This window comes from Dipodomys merriami, unplaced genomic scaffold (assembly GCF_024711535.1).
Source record: "Dipodomys merriami isolate MVZ:Mamm:240054 unplaced genomic scaffold, mDipMer1.0.p SCAF_691, whole genome shotgun sequence".
Taxonomy (NCBI): domain Eukaryota; kingdom Metazoa; phylum Chordata; class Mammalia; order Rodentia; family Heteromyidae; genus Dipodomys; species Dipodomys merriami.
The window spans coordinates 18,641-32,106 of NW_027206281.1; positions in this window are offsets into that span (position 1 = coordinate 18,641).

The window sequence follows — 13,466 nt, forward strand, 5'->3', positions numbered from 1 at the left end:
TCCTGCCCAGGCTGGCTTTGAACCGTGATCCTCAGACCTCAGCCTCCTGAGTAGCTGGGATGACTGGCGGGAGCCAGCAGCGCCCAGCTCACGAGACTTATCTCCAATGAACCGGAAGTGTAACAGTGGCTCAAAGGGTAGCACACTAGCATTGAGTGAGGAAAAAGGCCGAACAAGCACACACACACACACACACACACACACACACACACAGAGATATTAAAATTAAATAATGACTATAATTAAACATTTAATGTCTAAAATTAAGTTATCACTATAATTTCCCCCGCTCCCTGTCGCTCTATTGGCATTCTGGATTGGACGAGTGTTTTTTAATTCATCTGGACCTTTCTCTCAGGCCTGATTCTGTGTAGACGGCCGACATAGTCCTCTTTATTCTTCTAAACGGTCTTGTCTGATCTAATCCACCCCATTAGGCTCCCATTATAATCCTCAATGAGAGGAATTAGCGTGCGTGTGAATGATTAGAGCTTGGCTGGGGGGGAGGGGAGGGGAGGTAATTATTCTACGGGAAAGGAACAGATGGGGGGCGGGTTCTAGTGGCAGACCCCCAACCCCCTGTCAGACAAAGAGCTCTTCTTCCCCAAGGAGGTCCAGAGCCTAATGGACTGTGTTTGGCGGTAGGAAGGGTTTTGGTGGTTTTGTGTGTTTTTCCTTTCTTTCTTTTAATTGATTCTAATGGCCTATTTCTTTCGGAGTATTTTTTTTCCCTCCCTCTTTCCTTGATACACGATACTCTGCAAAGAAAAAATAAATAAGATGTTAAGGAAGACTGCTCTCACAAGCCACAATTTATATTTCCCTTCCTGGAGCGCTTTGCTCTTCTCTCTGAAAGGCTCCTTGGTGGAGGAGGGGGAGAGAGAGAGAGAGGGAAAGGGAAGGGAGGGAGAGAAAGAAAGAGGTTGGGGGGGGAGAAGGGGAGAAGGAGAGAGGAAGGAAGGGAAGGGGAGGGAGGGGAAGAGGGGAGGGGAAAGACACACAGACAGACACAGAGAACACTTCCCCGTACTGGACCCTGCTCTAAGCACCGGTACTTACTTACCTGACTTAATACAGGTTTACCTTCCGATTATTTCATGAACCTTTTCCTGTCTTTCCCCTACCCCAGCTGGACTACATTTCCCAGGATCCTTTGCACCAACCTAGGGCAGCTGATGTCGCAGAGACTTGGGGCCCCCATACAACTCCACAAACCTTAGCATTCTTCTCAGGCTGGCTTCTAAACTGGGATCCTCTAGATCTCCATCACCTGAGGAAGCTAAGATTGGAGGCTTTTGTTTGTGGTTGTTGTTGTTGTCGGTGGTGGAGCTTGAACCCAGAACCTGGGTGCAGTCCCTGAGCTGTCTTTGCTCAAGGCTGGTGCTCTACCACTTGAGCCACAGCACCACTTCCGGTTTTCTGGTGGTTCATGGGAGATCAGAGTCTCACAGATTTTCCTGCCTGGGCTGGCTTTGAACCAGGATCCTCAGATCGCAGCCTCCTTTGTAGCTGGGATGACAGGCGGGAGCCACAGCACCGGGCTCTTTCCTTTTCTTTTTGAGCCATTCACACTCAGCTCGCGATGAGTTCCCGTGATGATCAGACCAATGCTGACGATGACACGCACCCAGCCAGGCCCTGGACTAGCCAACAAATGGCACATCCCTCTTCACCCTTCCTCCTCTATTTAAACCTAAAGCTTGTGTTTGTACCCCCAAAGAGGGAATGAAAGGCTTACTTGGCATTTTTCTGCAGCAGGCCCTGGTGGAATAGATCTCCTTTCTCTGTCCTTTCTTATTCCCGTTTTTTCAAAGAACAGCAAACGCTGAGGGTAGGGGGCTTTGGCACAGAACTGGTTTACAACGCCACCAGCCACGCCCATGTTCGCCTGTTGCATGAACGTCATGTAATATATTCAATCACGTTCAATGACTAGGTTTGGGGTTCGGCCTACCTCGCTCACCACCACCCCTGTTGTAAGGTACATCCAGTCGGCCAGATACAGAGACGCCATGTTTTTTTTTGTTGTTGTTTTTTGTTCTTTTTTTTGTCGGTCATGGGGCTTGAACTCTGGGCCTGAGCGCTGTCCCTCAGCTCTTCAGCTCAAGGCGAGTGCTCTACCACTTGAGCTACAGCGCCACTTCCGGTTTTCTGGTGGTTTATTGGAGATAGGAGTCTCACGGTCTCTCCTGCCCGGGCTGGCTTTGAACCGCGATCCTCAGATCTCAGCCTCCTGAGTAGCTAGGATTACAGGCGTGAGCCACCAGCGCCCGGCTAGACGCCATGTTTTGAGAGGTCGAATTGGGAGTCTTTTTTAGAGAGCTGGTGTCTGCAGTCACACTCCTGTCACAAAGACCTGCAAGCCCTGTGAAGACACTTAACACGGTTACAAAACTGAGCCATGAGAGCAGGAGAGGAAAGAAAGAGCAGAAGAACAATCCCAGCAAACTAGACCAACCCCACTGGAGAGCTGAAGTAGGGCGCCATGTTGACTGGAGCAGAGCCAAGAGACTGGACACAGCACCCAAAGCCTGGTGTCATGGCGTCTGAGCTGGTCAGACCTTAAAATAGGGACAGGTCAGGGGGCAGGGTCACAGGAAACTCCCAAGTTCAAGGCGCAAGACTGACACATCCAGTAACCTAGTGTCCAAGTCCCCGCCCCCTTGCCTCTAGGAATTCAGGCCTGTCCATCACCTGGGAGGGGTGGGACTTCCCCTTCCTACACCATGAAGACAAGATGGCACCAGGTAGACCCAATGCCCTGTCATCCACCACATATCCAAGATGGTGCCAGTTAGACCCAGCATCCCTACTTCACCCCCCCACCTCCTGGTCCTTTAATTAAGAATGACGTGTCAGGCCAGGGGTAGGTGGCTAGAAAGCACTCAAGCCTGGATTCCAAGCCAGACCACGGCTCCATCATCCAGACACGGCTCCATCATCCAGACCACAGCCGCTTCTACATCATCTGCATTGCTGTTCTGTAGGAAAGGATTCTGCCAACATGGGCGGAGTCTGTAGGGATGGAGGTACGGGTCTTTGATGCTGTCCTAATTAGTGTCCTCAAATGAAGAAGATGGCTCTGGGGAAAAGAGGCCTAAAGCAGGAAGGAAATTGGGGCCAGATCCTGGGCTTGGCATATAAAAAATAAGATAAAGTCTTCCAGGAGTCACCTTGGGAGATTCAGAGCAGCCTGGGCTGAGTATGTAGAGCACTGAGCAGTGAGCAAAAGCATCGTGTGCCAAATTCCACTTCCGGTCTTGGGCCCAAAATACATCACAATGAAAAGAAATAAGAAAATAAAAGGGGGAGCGGATCAGTTTTGGGTCACAGTTTTAGCAGGTACCGACTATCGTGGATCGAGCTTGGGGGATCACAACAGGTAGAAGGGGTCGGAGAGAGAAAAAGAAAATGGAGAAGCAAGAGACAGAGACAGAGATGAAGACACCAGAAACATACAGAGAAAAAGACAGAGAGAAAAAAACAAACAACAGAAAAATACAGAGGCAGAGAGAGAGGGAGAGAGAGGAAGCCAGCGGTTCACGGTCCTCTTGGAAGGCCCGCCCCCAATAACCCAAAGACCTCTCCTCAGGCTCCGCCCCTTACGGAACACAGTCCCTCCCCAGAGGTTCACCTTAAAGACTAAGAGTTTCACCATAGACCTCCCTGGGAGGGGAATTCTCCAGATGCGAAGGCCAGCCCTCGGGAAGCTGGGGCTCACAGTCAGGATCGCACCTCCCGCCTCTCCTCCAGGTGAACTTTTTCGGCCCATCCCCAGCTGGGACACCAGACCCAGCTCCCTCACTGGCACAACAGATCCCCCGTGATCTCTTGCTCTCCCGGGACGCCCCAGCAAGTCAGACCCTCTAAACTCCCACCTCGTACCACGCTGCCCAGACTTTTGCAAGATGCCTTCCCTCTCTTTACCCCCCCCGCCCGGCCCCGTTCTCCATCCCCAACCACAGGAAGCTCAGGTCAAAGGTCACCTCTTCCTCCACTCTTGGTTTGATACTTCCTGGTCCCCTACCATACCCTGACGTCCCATTGTTGTTGTTCTGATGGCCTTTCCCTCCTCCATTCTTGCCTTTTTCTTTTTCTTTTTGTCAGTTGTGGGACTTGAACTCAGGGCCTGGGTGCTGTCCCCTGAGCTCTTCAGCTCCAGGAGGGTGCTCTACCACTTGAGCCACAGCGCCACATCCGGTTTTCAGGTGGTTCATGGGAAATAAGAGTCTCATGGACTTTCCTGCCCCAGGCTGGCTTTGAACCACGATCCTCAGATCTCAGCCTCCTGAGTAGCTGGGATGACAGGCGGAAGCCACCGGCGCCCTGCTTCCATTCTTGCCTTCTACTAGTCCGTGTGTGTGTGTGTGTGTGTGTGTGTGTGTGTGTATGTATCTGTGTGTGTGTGTCTGTGTGTGTGTGTGTCTGTGTGTGTGTATGTGTCTCTGTGTGTGTATATGTGTCTGTGTGTGTCTCTGTGTGTGTGTCCGTGTGTATGTGTGTGTGTGTGTGTGGTTGTGGGTGTGGTGTGGGTGGGTGGGTAGTTGTGTCTTTGTGTGTGTGTGTGTCTGTGTCTGTGTGTGTGTGTGTCTGTGTGTGTGTCTGTGTGTGTATGTGTCTCTGTGTGTGTATATGTGTCTGTGTGTGTGTCTGTGTCTCTGTGTGTGTGTCCGTGTGTATGTGTGTGTGTGTGTGTGGGTGTGGTTATGGGTGTGGTGTGGGTGGGTGGGTAGTTGTGTCTTTGTGTGTGTCTGTGTCTGTGTCTGTGTGTGTGTGTGTGTGTCTGTGTGTGTATGTGTCTGTGTGTGTGTGTCTGTGTGTGTGTCTGTGTGTGTGTATGTGTCTGTGTGTGTGTGTCTGTGTGTGTGTGTGTGTGGTTGTGGGTGTGGTGTGGGTGGGTGGGTAGTTGTGTCTTTGTGTGTGTCTGTGTCTGTGTCTGTGTCTGTGTGTGTGTGTGTGTGTGTGTGTGTGTGTGTGTGTGTGTGTGTGACCAGATACTCCTTGGGTGCACAGGGACGTGAACAAATAACCAGAATTCTGAAGGGAAGCCACTTAGTTGGAGAATAACCAGCTCTCTGGAATAATCCTCAGCGTCTTAGTCCTGAGGAGCAGGGAGTAATTAAAGTGGCTGATGGGCGGACACTGGGGCAGAGAGATGATCCTGGATTAGCCCCGAGATCGCTGGGAGTCTTTGAGGATGGAAGGATCAGGGTGGGAAGGGTGACCCGTGAGGAGGGTTTGCCGTGAAGATGTCAGAGGCCCCGAAGGCCAGGAAAACAGACTGAGGGGGTTCACCTCCCACCCCCTCCCGCCCGCCCAAATCCCCGGGCAGAGTGGATGCTCAACAAACTACGGCCCTCGTCAGCACTCAGCTGGGAAACAGCACAGAACTTCTGGGGTACCCCCTCCCCGCAGTACACCCTGGGAGGTACCCCTGCTCTGGGGATGAGGAGGGAGCCCCCCCCACTGGGAATGTCTAGCCAGAATATCCCCCCGGGAACCATTCTATCGCGAAGCTTCTAACATCTGCACTAGAAACTTCCGCCGGCAGCCGACCGGTGAGAGTCAAATTTTGACCGAAAATACTCAAGTTAAGAATTGAGCCAAAACCATACATAAAAGAACCATCCTAGCCGGGCGCCGGTGGCTCCCGCCTGTCATCCCAGGAGGCTGAGATCCGAGGATCGCGGTTCAAAGCCAGCCCTGGGCAGGAAAGCCCATGAGACTCTGATGGCCAATGAACCAGCAGAAAACTGGAAGTGGAACTGTAGCTCAAAGCGGTAGAGCGCTAGCCTTGAGCTGAAGAGCTGAGGGACAGCGCCCAGGCCCAGAGTTCAAGACCCACAACCGGCTATATATATATATATATAATATATATAAATTTTTAAAAAGTAAAAGTCAGAGCAGGGGAAAAAATTAAAATCAGAGGAAATGCCACAAAGAATGGTCCTAATATAATGGAACCATATGAATATACTAAGACACACAGTTTGACAGGAAAGAAAATAAGACAAGGAAATGGAGCAATTCATAGTTACATCGAGGGTTTACTGACGGATTGCTTTGTGTCCATGTGTCTTAGAAGCGTTTACAATGTTGACGGGTTACATTTTTTTTTTTGTCGGTGGTGGGGCTTGAACTCAGGGCCTGAGTGCCATCCCTGAGCTCTTTTGCTCAAAGCTAGCGCTCTACCACTTTGAGCCACAGCACCACTTCCAGTTTTCTGGTGGTTCCTTGGAGATAAGAGTCTCATGGACTTTCCTGCCCAAGATGGCCTTGAACCTCGATCCTCAGATCTCAGCCTCCTGAGGAGCTGGGATGACAGGCGTGACCACCGGCGCCCGGCTAGGATTGTTCTTAATGCTGTAGCTCTCCTGACCTTTACCCAGGGCAAGCTCATTTTGGCCTCTGGCTCTTATTTCTACCTACCTAACCCCTTCCTAGGCACCTCTTTGGCTCAGCCTGGGGTATCTTGGTTAGAAAACGTCCAGTTTTTCCCCCTCAAACTCATGACACAAACTGTTCTACTTTCGCCAGGGAGCCTCCTACGCCCGAATGGAGACCTTCACACCACCCCTTTCAACACCATCCCTGTCTATACACGTCACCCAAGGAATGTCTGCCAAGAAAGAAGAAAAATGAAAAAAAAAAAAAGAAAAAGAAAATCAGAACTGTAGGTGGGAAAAAAAAAAAGAAAGAAAGAAATCTGTCCAATTTGAAAGTCAAGCCAGGGCTAAATCGGCCAAATCACCTCCGTTACATGGTCTTGCCGGCCGACCCTGAAGTCTCTGACGACGACGAGACAAAGAAATTCTAGCCATCTGTCTGTCTGTCTGTCCTCTTCTTCCACTCGATCGTAGGAGGCAGGAGAGAGTGTGGTTAAGAGTCGCCCATGTCCAGGCCAGGACGTGACTCAGTGACAAAGCACAGGATCCAGTGTACAACACACCCGGCTGCAGCCTTACAATCCCCCTCCTCTCCCCTTCTCCTCCCCCCCCAAAGAAAACAGCCTTGGGGTACTCCAGACCCCAAGTTCTTGCCATGTGGTCCCCAGAAACCCACCTGGGGGGTCAACGTTCCTTGGGCCTTGTCTACTTCTCTGATTCATACGTCTGATTAAACTTTCTAGCCCGTGCTGCGTCTTTTTAATACACTTGTGAAGAACGAGAGAGAGAGAGAGAGAGCGAGAGAATATCCCCAGTTATACCTGCCAAACATGTACCTGGTCTATAGAGACCCTCCTGTATCCCAGACACAGGGCTGGTTTATGGGATCATGAATGGAACTTATTGAACTGCCATTAGAAGAAAAAGCCCTGATTGTCTACAAAGTTTGCTTAAAAAAAAAAAAAACAGCCACCAACTGCTGGGATATTTGTCTTTCTCACTGTTACTATTTCAGGAGGGAAAAAAAAAAAAAAAAAGCTGCCAAATGGAGATTTTTCCACAGCCGACTTCCAAGGAGGCAGGGTGAGAAGTGAATTTCTAGGCTAGCTCGGTACCAAGCATTGGCTTGCCAGCCGTCTCCATGGCCAAGTGTTTGAGCGCCAGTAACCAAGACCCCATCAGGAAAAGATCCCAGTACTTCTCTCTCTCTCTCCTCTCTCTGTCTCTGTCTCTCTCTGAGGTTCCAGCCAAGAAGCCTGGGAACCTTGGATCCTGTCTGGAGCCAAAAGGATCTGAGGAAGGAGTGGAGACAGACTAGGACAGCAGCCAGGAACTCGGCTCGCTGTGTTTCTCTGCTCCCTGGATTTGCCAAACCTGCTCCAGACCAGATGCCCAACTACTGGGCCAAGCTGTGGTCAGAGGGGCGGCCGGACAACTGGTCTACCTCCACAGAGGCTGGCCGGCCAGCTGCTTGGACATGTCCAAGGCTGATCTCCTGAGAAGGAAGCGGTCTGGATGGTTTCCTAACACACACACACACACACACACACGCAGACACACATGCACACACACACACACACACCTGTAATAATTGTGTCAGGGGATTTCAGGACTTGGAGAAGGCTCAGGGAATCACAAACAGGTCATTTCTTCATCTTATAGTCCCAGAATCCCAGGGAGCTAGAACATGGGGGTTAAGGGGAGGGGGAGAAGAAGAACGGGGAGTGAAAGGGTGGGCCAGCACCATCATCATCATCATCATAGGGAAGGTAGAGCCACCCGAATCGAGGGGGGACGGGGGGGGGATGGGGTGACATGGATTCAGATACATTGACCACGAAAATAAAGGCCTGGTGGTGTCTTCTGAGCTTCTGACTGCTGAAGGGTTGGTACTGACGTTTCCCCCCCTGCATACGCTCCCTTGTCCCGTGTTCTGTCCCTGTCCTTTGTTCCATTCTGTGCTTTTCCAGAAGAACAAAGCCCCCAGACTCCCCAGGCAGCGTTGACTTCCATGTGTGTGCATCCAAGATGGCGGCCACGTCTTCTGGTCACAGCCTCCTCTCCTGGGTGCTGTGTTCGTTCCCGGAGCCCTGGAGGTTTCTGGTTGTCAAGTGTCGTCTTGAGCTTAGTCTTGAGCTCTCCTGATAACCAGACACACGTCCAGGAGAACACCAAGCAGATAACGGGAAAGTGCAAATCCTCGAGGAGCGGTTGGGAAGCCGCCCCACGCCTGCATGGGGGAGGGTCACCCCGCATGGGGGAGGGTCACCCCGCATGGGGGAGGGTCACCACTCACCACGTGAGTGAAGATCACCCACCAAGAAAGACGCCCCTGCCGTGGAGTCCGGTTGGTGACACCTTCGATGTCACTGACACTGAGGCTAGGCAGGGAGGGAGGGGAGGGGGGGAAAAGGAAGGGAAGGAAAGGGGTGGGAAGAGGAAGGGAGGGGAGGGAAGGAGAGGGAGAGAAGGGAAGAGGAGGGGAGGGATGGGAAGAGGAGGGGAAGGAAGGAGGGGGGAGGGAAGGGAAGGGAAGGTGAGGAGAGGGGAAGGGAGGGAAGAGAAGGGGAAGGATGGTGAGGGAAGGGAAGGGGAGGGGTGGGGAGGGGAGGGGAGGGAAGAGAGGAGAAGGAGGAAATTGAGGGGAGGAATGGGGCTGGAGAGAGAAGGGAGCAGATGATGGAAGAGGCCATTTTCACACCCTTTTGTATTTCTTTGTGCCAGTAACTGGGGCTTGAACTCAGGGCCTGGGAGCTGTGCTGAGCTTTTGCATTCAAGACTAATGCTCTACTACTTGAGCCCCATTTTTAGGTTCTGGTGGTTCAGGGGAGACAAGAGTAGAGTCTCATGAATTTTCCTGCTTGGGCTGGCTTTGAACTTGCGACCCCCAGATCTCAGCCTCCTGAGAAGCTGGGATGACAGGCGGGAGCCACCGTGCCCAGTTTGAAGGCTGTGGAGGAATGAACGATGGAGGTTTCAGCACGGGGCTTTCGGGGTGTTTTTTTGAGTCTGGGTTCGGGCAGCCTGCTCTAGACACTCCTCCGAGATTAGACATGAACCCTGCAGCCAGAGACTCAGCTGCTGGTTGACGAGACGTCTCCGCTCCTCTCCCAAGGAGGAAGGAGGGCGAGTGTTTGGATCGGTGGCTTTTCTTCCCTGGACGGAACGAAACTCAACTGTCATCATGGCGAGGGCCTGGAATCCCAGCACTGGCCGGAGGATCGTGGGATTGAACCCATGCGTCCTGCGCTACACAACCCAACTCTGTCTTCAAACCAAAACACAGGCTACGAAGAAAACGGAAAAGAGAGAGAGGTGAAGACAGGAGAGGGGAAGGAGGGGAGGAGAGGGGAGGGGAGAGGGGAGGGGAGAGGGGAGGGGAGGAGAGAGGGGAGAGGAGGGGAGAGGGGAGGGGAGAGGAGAGGGGAGGGGAGGGGAGAGGGGAGGGAAGAGGAGAGGGGAGGGGAGGGGAGAGGGGAGGGGAGGGGAAGGGAGGGGAGGGGAGGAGAGGGGAAGAGAGGAGGGGAGAGGAGAGGGGAGGGGAGGGGAGGAGAGGAGGGGAGAGGAGAGGAGAGGGGAAGAGAGGAGGGGAGAGGGGAGGAGAGGGGAGGGGAGGAGAGGAGAGAAGAGGGGGAGGGAAGGGGAGGGGAGGAGGGAGGGGAAGGGGGGAGGAGGAGAGGAGGAGAAAGGACCAGAGAAGAAAGGGAAGGAAAAAGGAGAGGAGAGGGGAAGAGAGGGGAAGGGGAGGCGAGGGAAGGGGAGGGGAAGTTGAGGGGAGGGATGGGGTGGGGACAGCTGGGAGGGAGCGATGGAGGGGGTGACAGGTGGGTCAAACCCCCTTTGTGCAACGGCTTGAAAACAGGGTCTAACAACCAGCGTTCACCTCCATCAGCTCAAGCCCGAGGCCAACCACGAGGCTAACAAGTGCTCATCCCGCCCCCTCCCCCCAACCCCGCCCCAAGCACACCCCCAAATCACACCATGGGCCGCCCTGGGGCACCCCCCTGCACACACGCCCCCAGCCCTGAAACTCAGGAACAGGTCCTGAGCACCCCCCTTGCTGAGCCTGCTCCCCCACACCCCATTACTGGAAGAGGGGGGTGGGAAGAGTTCCTTGAGGGGACACGAGCCACACGCACCCCAGGGCTTTGGTGAATGCCACCCGGCCCGGTGGTCTCCATGTTTGCACACGGGGGGAGGGCGGGGGAGCCCGACCTGGCTGGCCATCCTCCAGGTTCTGGGGCTGGGTCCTGGCACGGCCAGAAGGGGAGCAGCACCCTCTGCCGGGCACCGGTGTCATGGCTTTGAGCCACAGCTCCACTTCTGGGTTTTTTTGGTGGACCATGGGCGGTAAGAGTCTCAGCCCAGCACGGGCGGCTCCCGCCGGTCATCCAGCGACTCAGGAGGCTGAGATCTGAGGATCGCGGTTCAAAGCCAGCCTGGGCAGGAAAGTCCATGAGACCCTGATCTCCCATAAACCCCCGGAAAACCAGAAGTGGCGCTGTGGCTCAAGGGGTAGAGCGCCCGCCTTGAGCTGAAGAGCTGAGAGACAGCGCCCAGGCCCTGAGTTCAAGACCCAGGACCACTATAAATAATAATAATAATAATGTGGGAGGAACGAAGGAATAAAAGAGGAGACAGTGGACATTGCCAAGGAAGCAGCTGTCCCACTGCAGGCTGGAGACACTGCACAGTGAGCGGGTGTTGGGTGCGAGTCTGGGCGTGTGGGTGACACTGGTGTCACACCGTGGCTCTCAGGGGCTTCCCCTGGGAGGTGGCCCTGCTCGGACAAGCCACACAGCAGGGTCTCGGCCTGTCAGACCCATCCGGGGCTCTCCTCTTCCTCCTCCCCCACTCCCTTGCAGGCCTCTTCCCTCCCTTCACCCCAGGACGCCTGTCCTTCCTCCCCCCTCCTGTCCTTCCTCCCCCCTCCTGTCCTTCCTCCCCCCTCCTTGTCCTGAGGGGTGAATCAGAGCTTCGAGCCTGCGACACCGGCTTTCCAGGAAACTGCACCATTAAACACTGTGAGTCTCAGGGACAGACTGCAGGCGCTACTGGAGGTTTATACACACACACACACGTGTGCACACATGTGCGCACGTACACATGCACGTTGTCTGTGGGCACACACACCCCTGCGGACACACGCTGCCCTCTCCCTGATCTCATTTCTCTTTGCTCTTCTGGTCCCATCGGTTTCCCCCTCACATTCTCCCATGTCTGTCTGTCATCTGTCTGTCGTTCGCTTCCTTCTACTGTCCCTTTTTCTCCCTCCCTCTTTTCCCTTTCTCCTTCTCCCTCTCCCTCCTTCTTTCTTCTGCGTCTCCTTCCCTCTCCTCTCCATCTCCCTTCCTCCCTCTTTCCTTCCCTTTGTGTCTCCCTCCCCCCCCCCTCTCTTTTAAACTTCTGTTATGATAAAGGTGATATGCTGAAGGGTGACAGTGACCTCAGTCAGGTCGTGAGCACATTTCTTGGTGGCCATGTCCCCCCTTCCCTCCCTCCCTCTCTTCGTTTTTTCCCTCCCATCCCTTCCCACAAGTGGTAGCGTTCATTCTCCACATGGGGTCCAGTGAGGACCACGGCTGCCTTGGTTCCCCCTCTGTCCCCCCATTTCTGTGCCCCCCTCACCCTCCAGAGACAGAGAAACCAACACACGAGACAAAAATGAAACAAAAAGGGGGGGAAACCCCTCTTATTCCCATATCCTGGAGTTCATTTGGATAAATGTGGGTTTCGGATGATCAGATTCTCTTCCTTGCTTTCCCCGATCTCTTCTCTTCCCTCCTTTTCTCTTCCCATCTTCCCTTCCTTCCTCCTCCTCCTCCTCTCTCTGAGGTTCGCTAATGCTCAGATCCCATTAACAAAAAACAAATGCATCCCCCACCCACACCCCCCCAGTCCACATCATCTCCTGACCTCCCTCACCCCCGAGCCCCCACCCCACAAGACAGAGCTGTGTCTCCACCTCCCCGTTCACCCTGCAGGTGTGATTCCACGTAGACACACGCGCACACGCACTTCCAGAGACCAATTTCACGCACTCTTCTTTCTCAGTGGGGGAAGACAGGCGCAAAATTCAAAGGGCAGGGGGGCCCCAAAGTCTCTAAGTCTCTCTGGGGAATTCCTCTGGCTTCTCTGATGGGAGATGGATTCCAGGGGTCCCGGGGGGGGGGGGAGGACAGCAGGTCTAACCTAGAGAAACCGCGCTGGAGGCCGGAGAGCAAACGGAGATTCTGGCTAAGTCAAGATGGGGGAGCTGATGGAATGTCCCGTGTATTCTTCTCAGACAAAAGAAGGGTCAAGTGCCCAGGAGTCAGAGTTGCTTGGAGCCACAGTCATTCTAAACTCGATGACCCCCCCAAAAAAGTCTCAACAGGGTTAAAAGAGTGGTCAACGGTCTCTAAAGGAAAGCTAGGTAAGCAAGGTGCTTTCAAAGAGCTGACCACACACAATGGGTACATAAGGAGGCGAGACAGAAACGGAGCCATCCCGAAGATGAATCCCTGCTCGGCCTTCTTATCAGCTTAACAGCCAACATCTGCTCCATCGAAAGACCACCATCACATGACCTTTGCAGCACATTAAAAGAATCACGGGAGCTTGTTCTGTTCTGTGCATCCACGTGACCCTGAATATGCTCAGGTGCACCCCCCTCCCCTTCAAGGACTTAAATGAATGAGGAAATCAAAGCCAGGCGCCGGTGGCTCACGCCTGTCATCCTAGATACTCAGCAGGCTGAGATCTGAGGATTGAGGTTCAAAGCCAGCCCAGACAGAAAGTCCCTCAGACTCTTTTATCTTCAGTGAACCACTGAAAGAAAAGCTAGAAGTGGAGCTGTGGTTCAAGTGGAAGAGCACCAGCCTGGAGTACAAAAGCTGGCGTGCACGCGCACACACACACACACACACACACACACACACACACACACACACAATCATGACAAGATTTTATTGCATCTGGAGCTGCGTGGAAATGGGTTCGTGCTCTATGTCTTTCTCATACTGTTTTCTGAAGATAGGTGTTGCATATCACAGCAGGATTCTAAGTGAAGCCAGGGACAGACAAGTAAGGACAAGACTT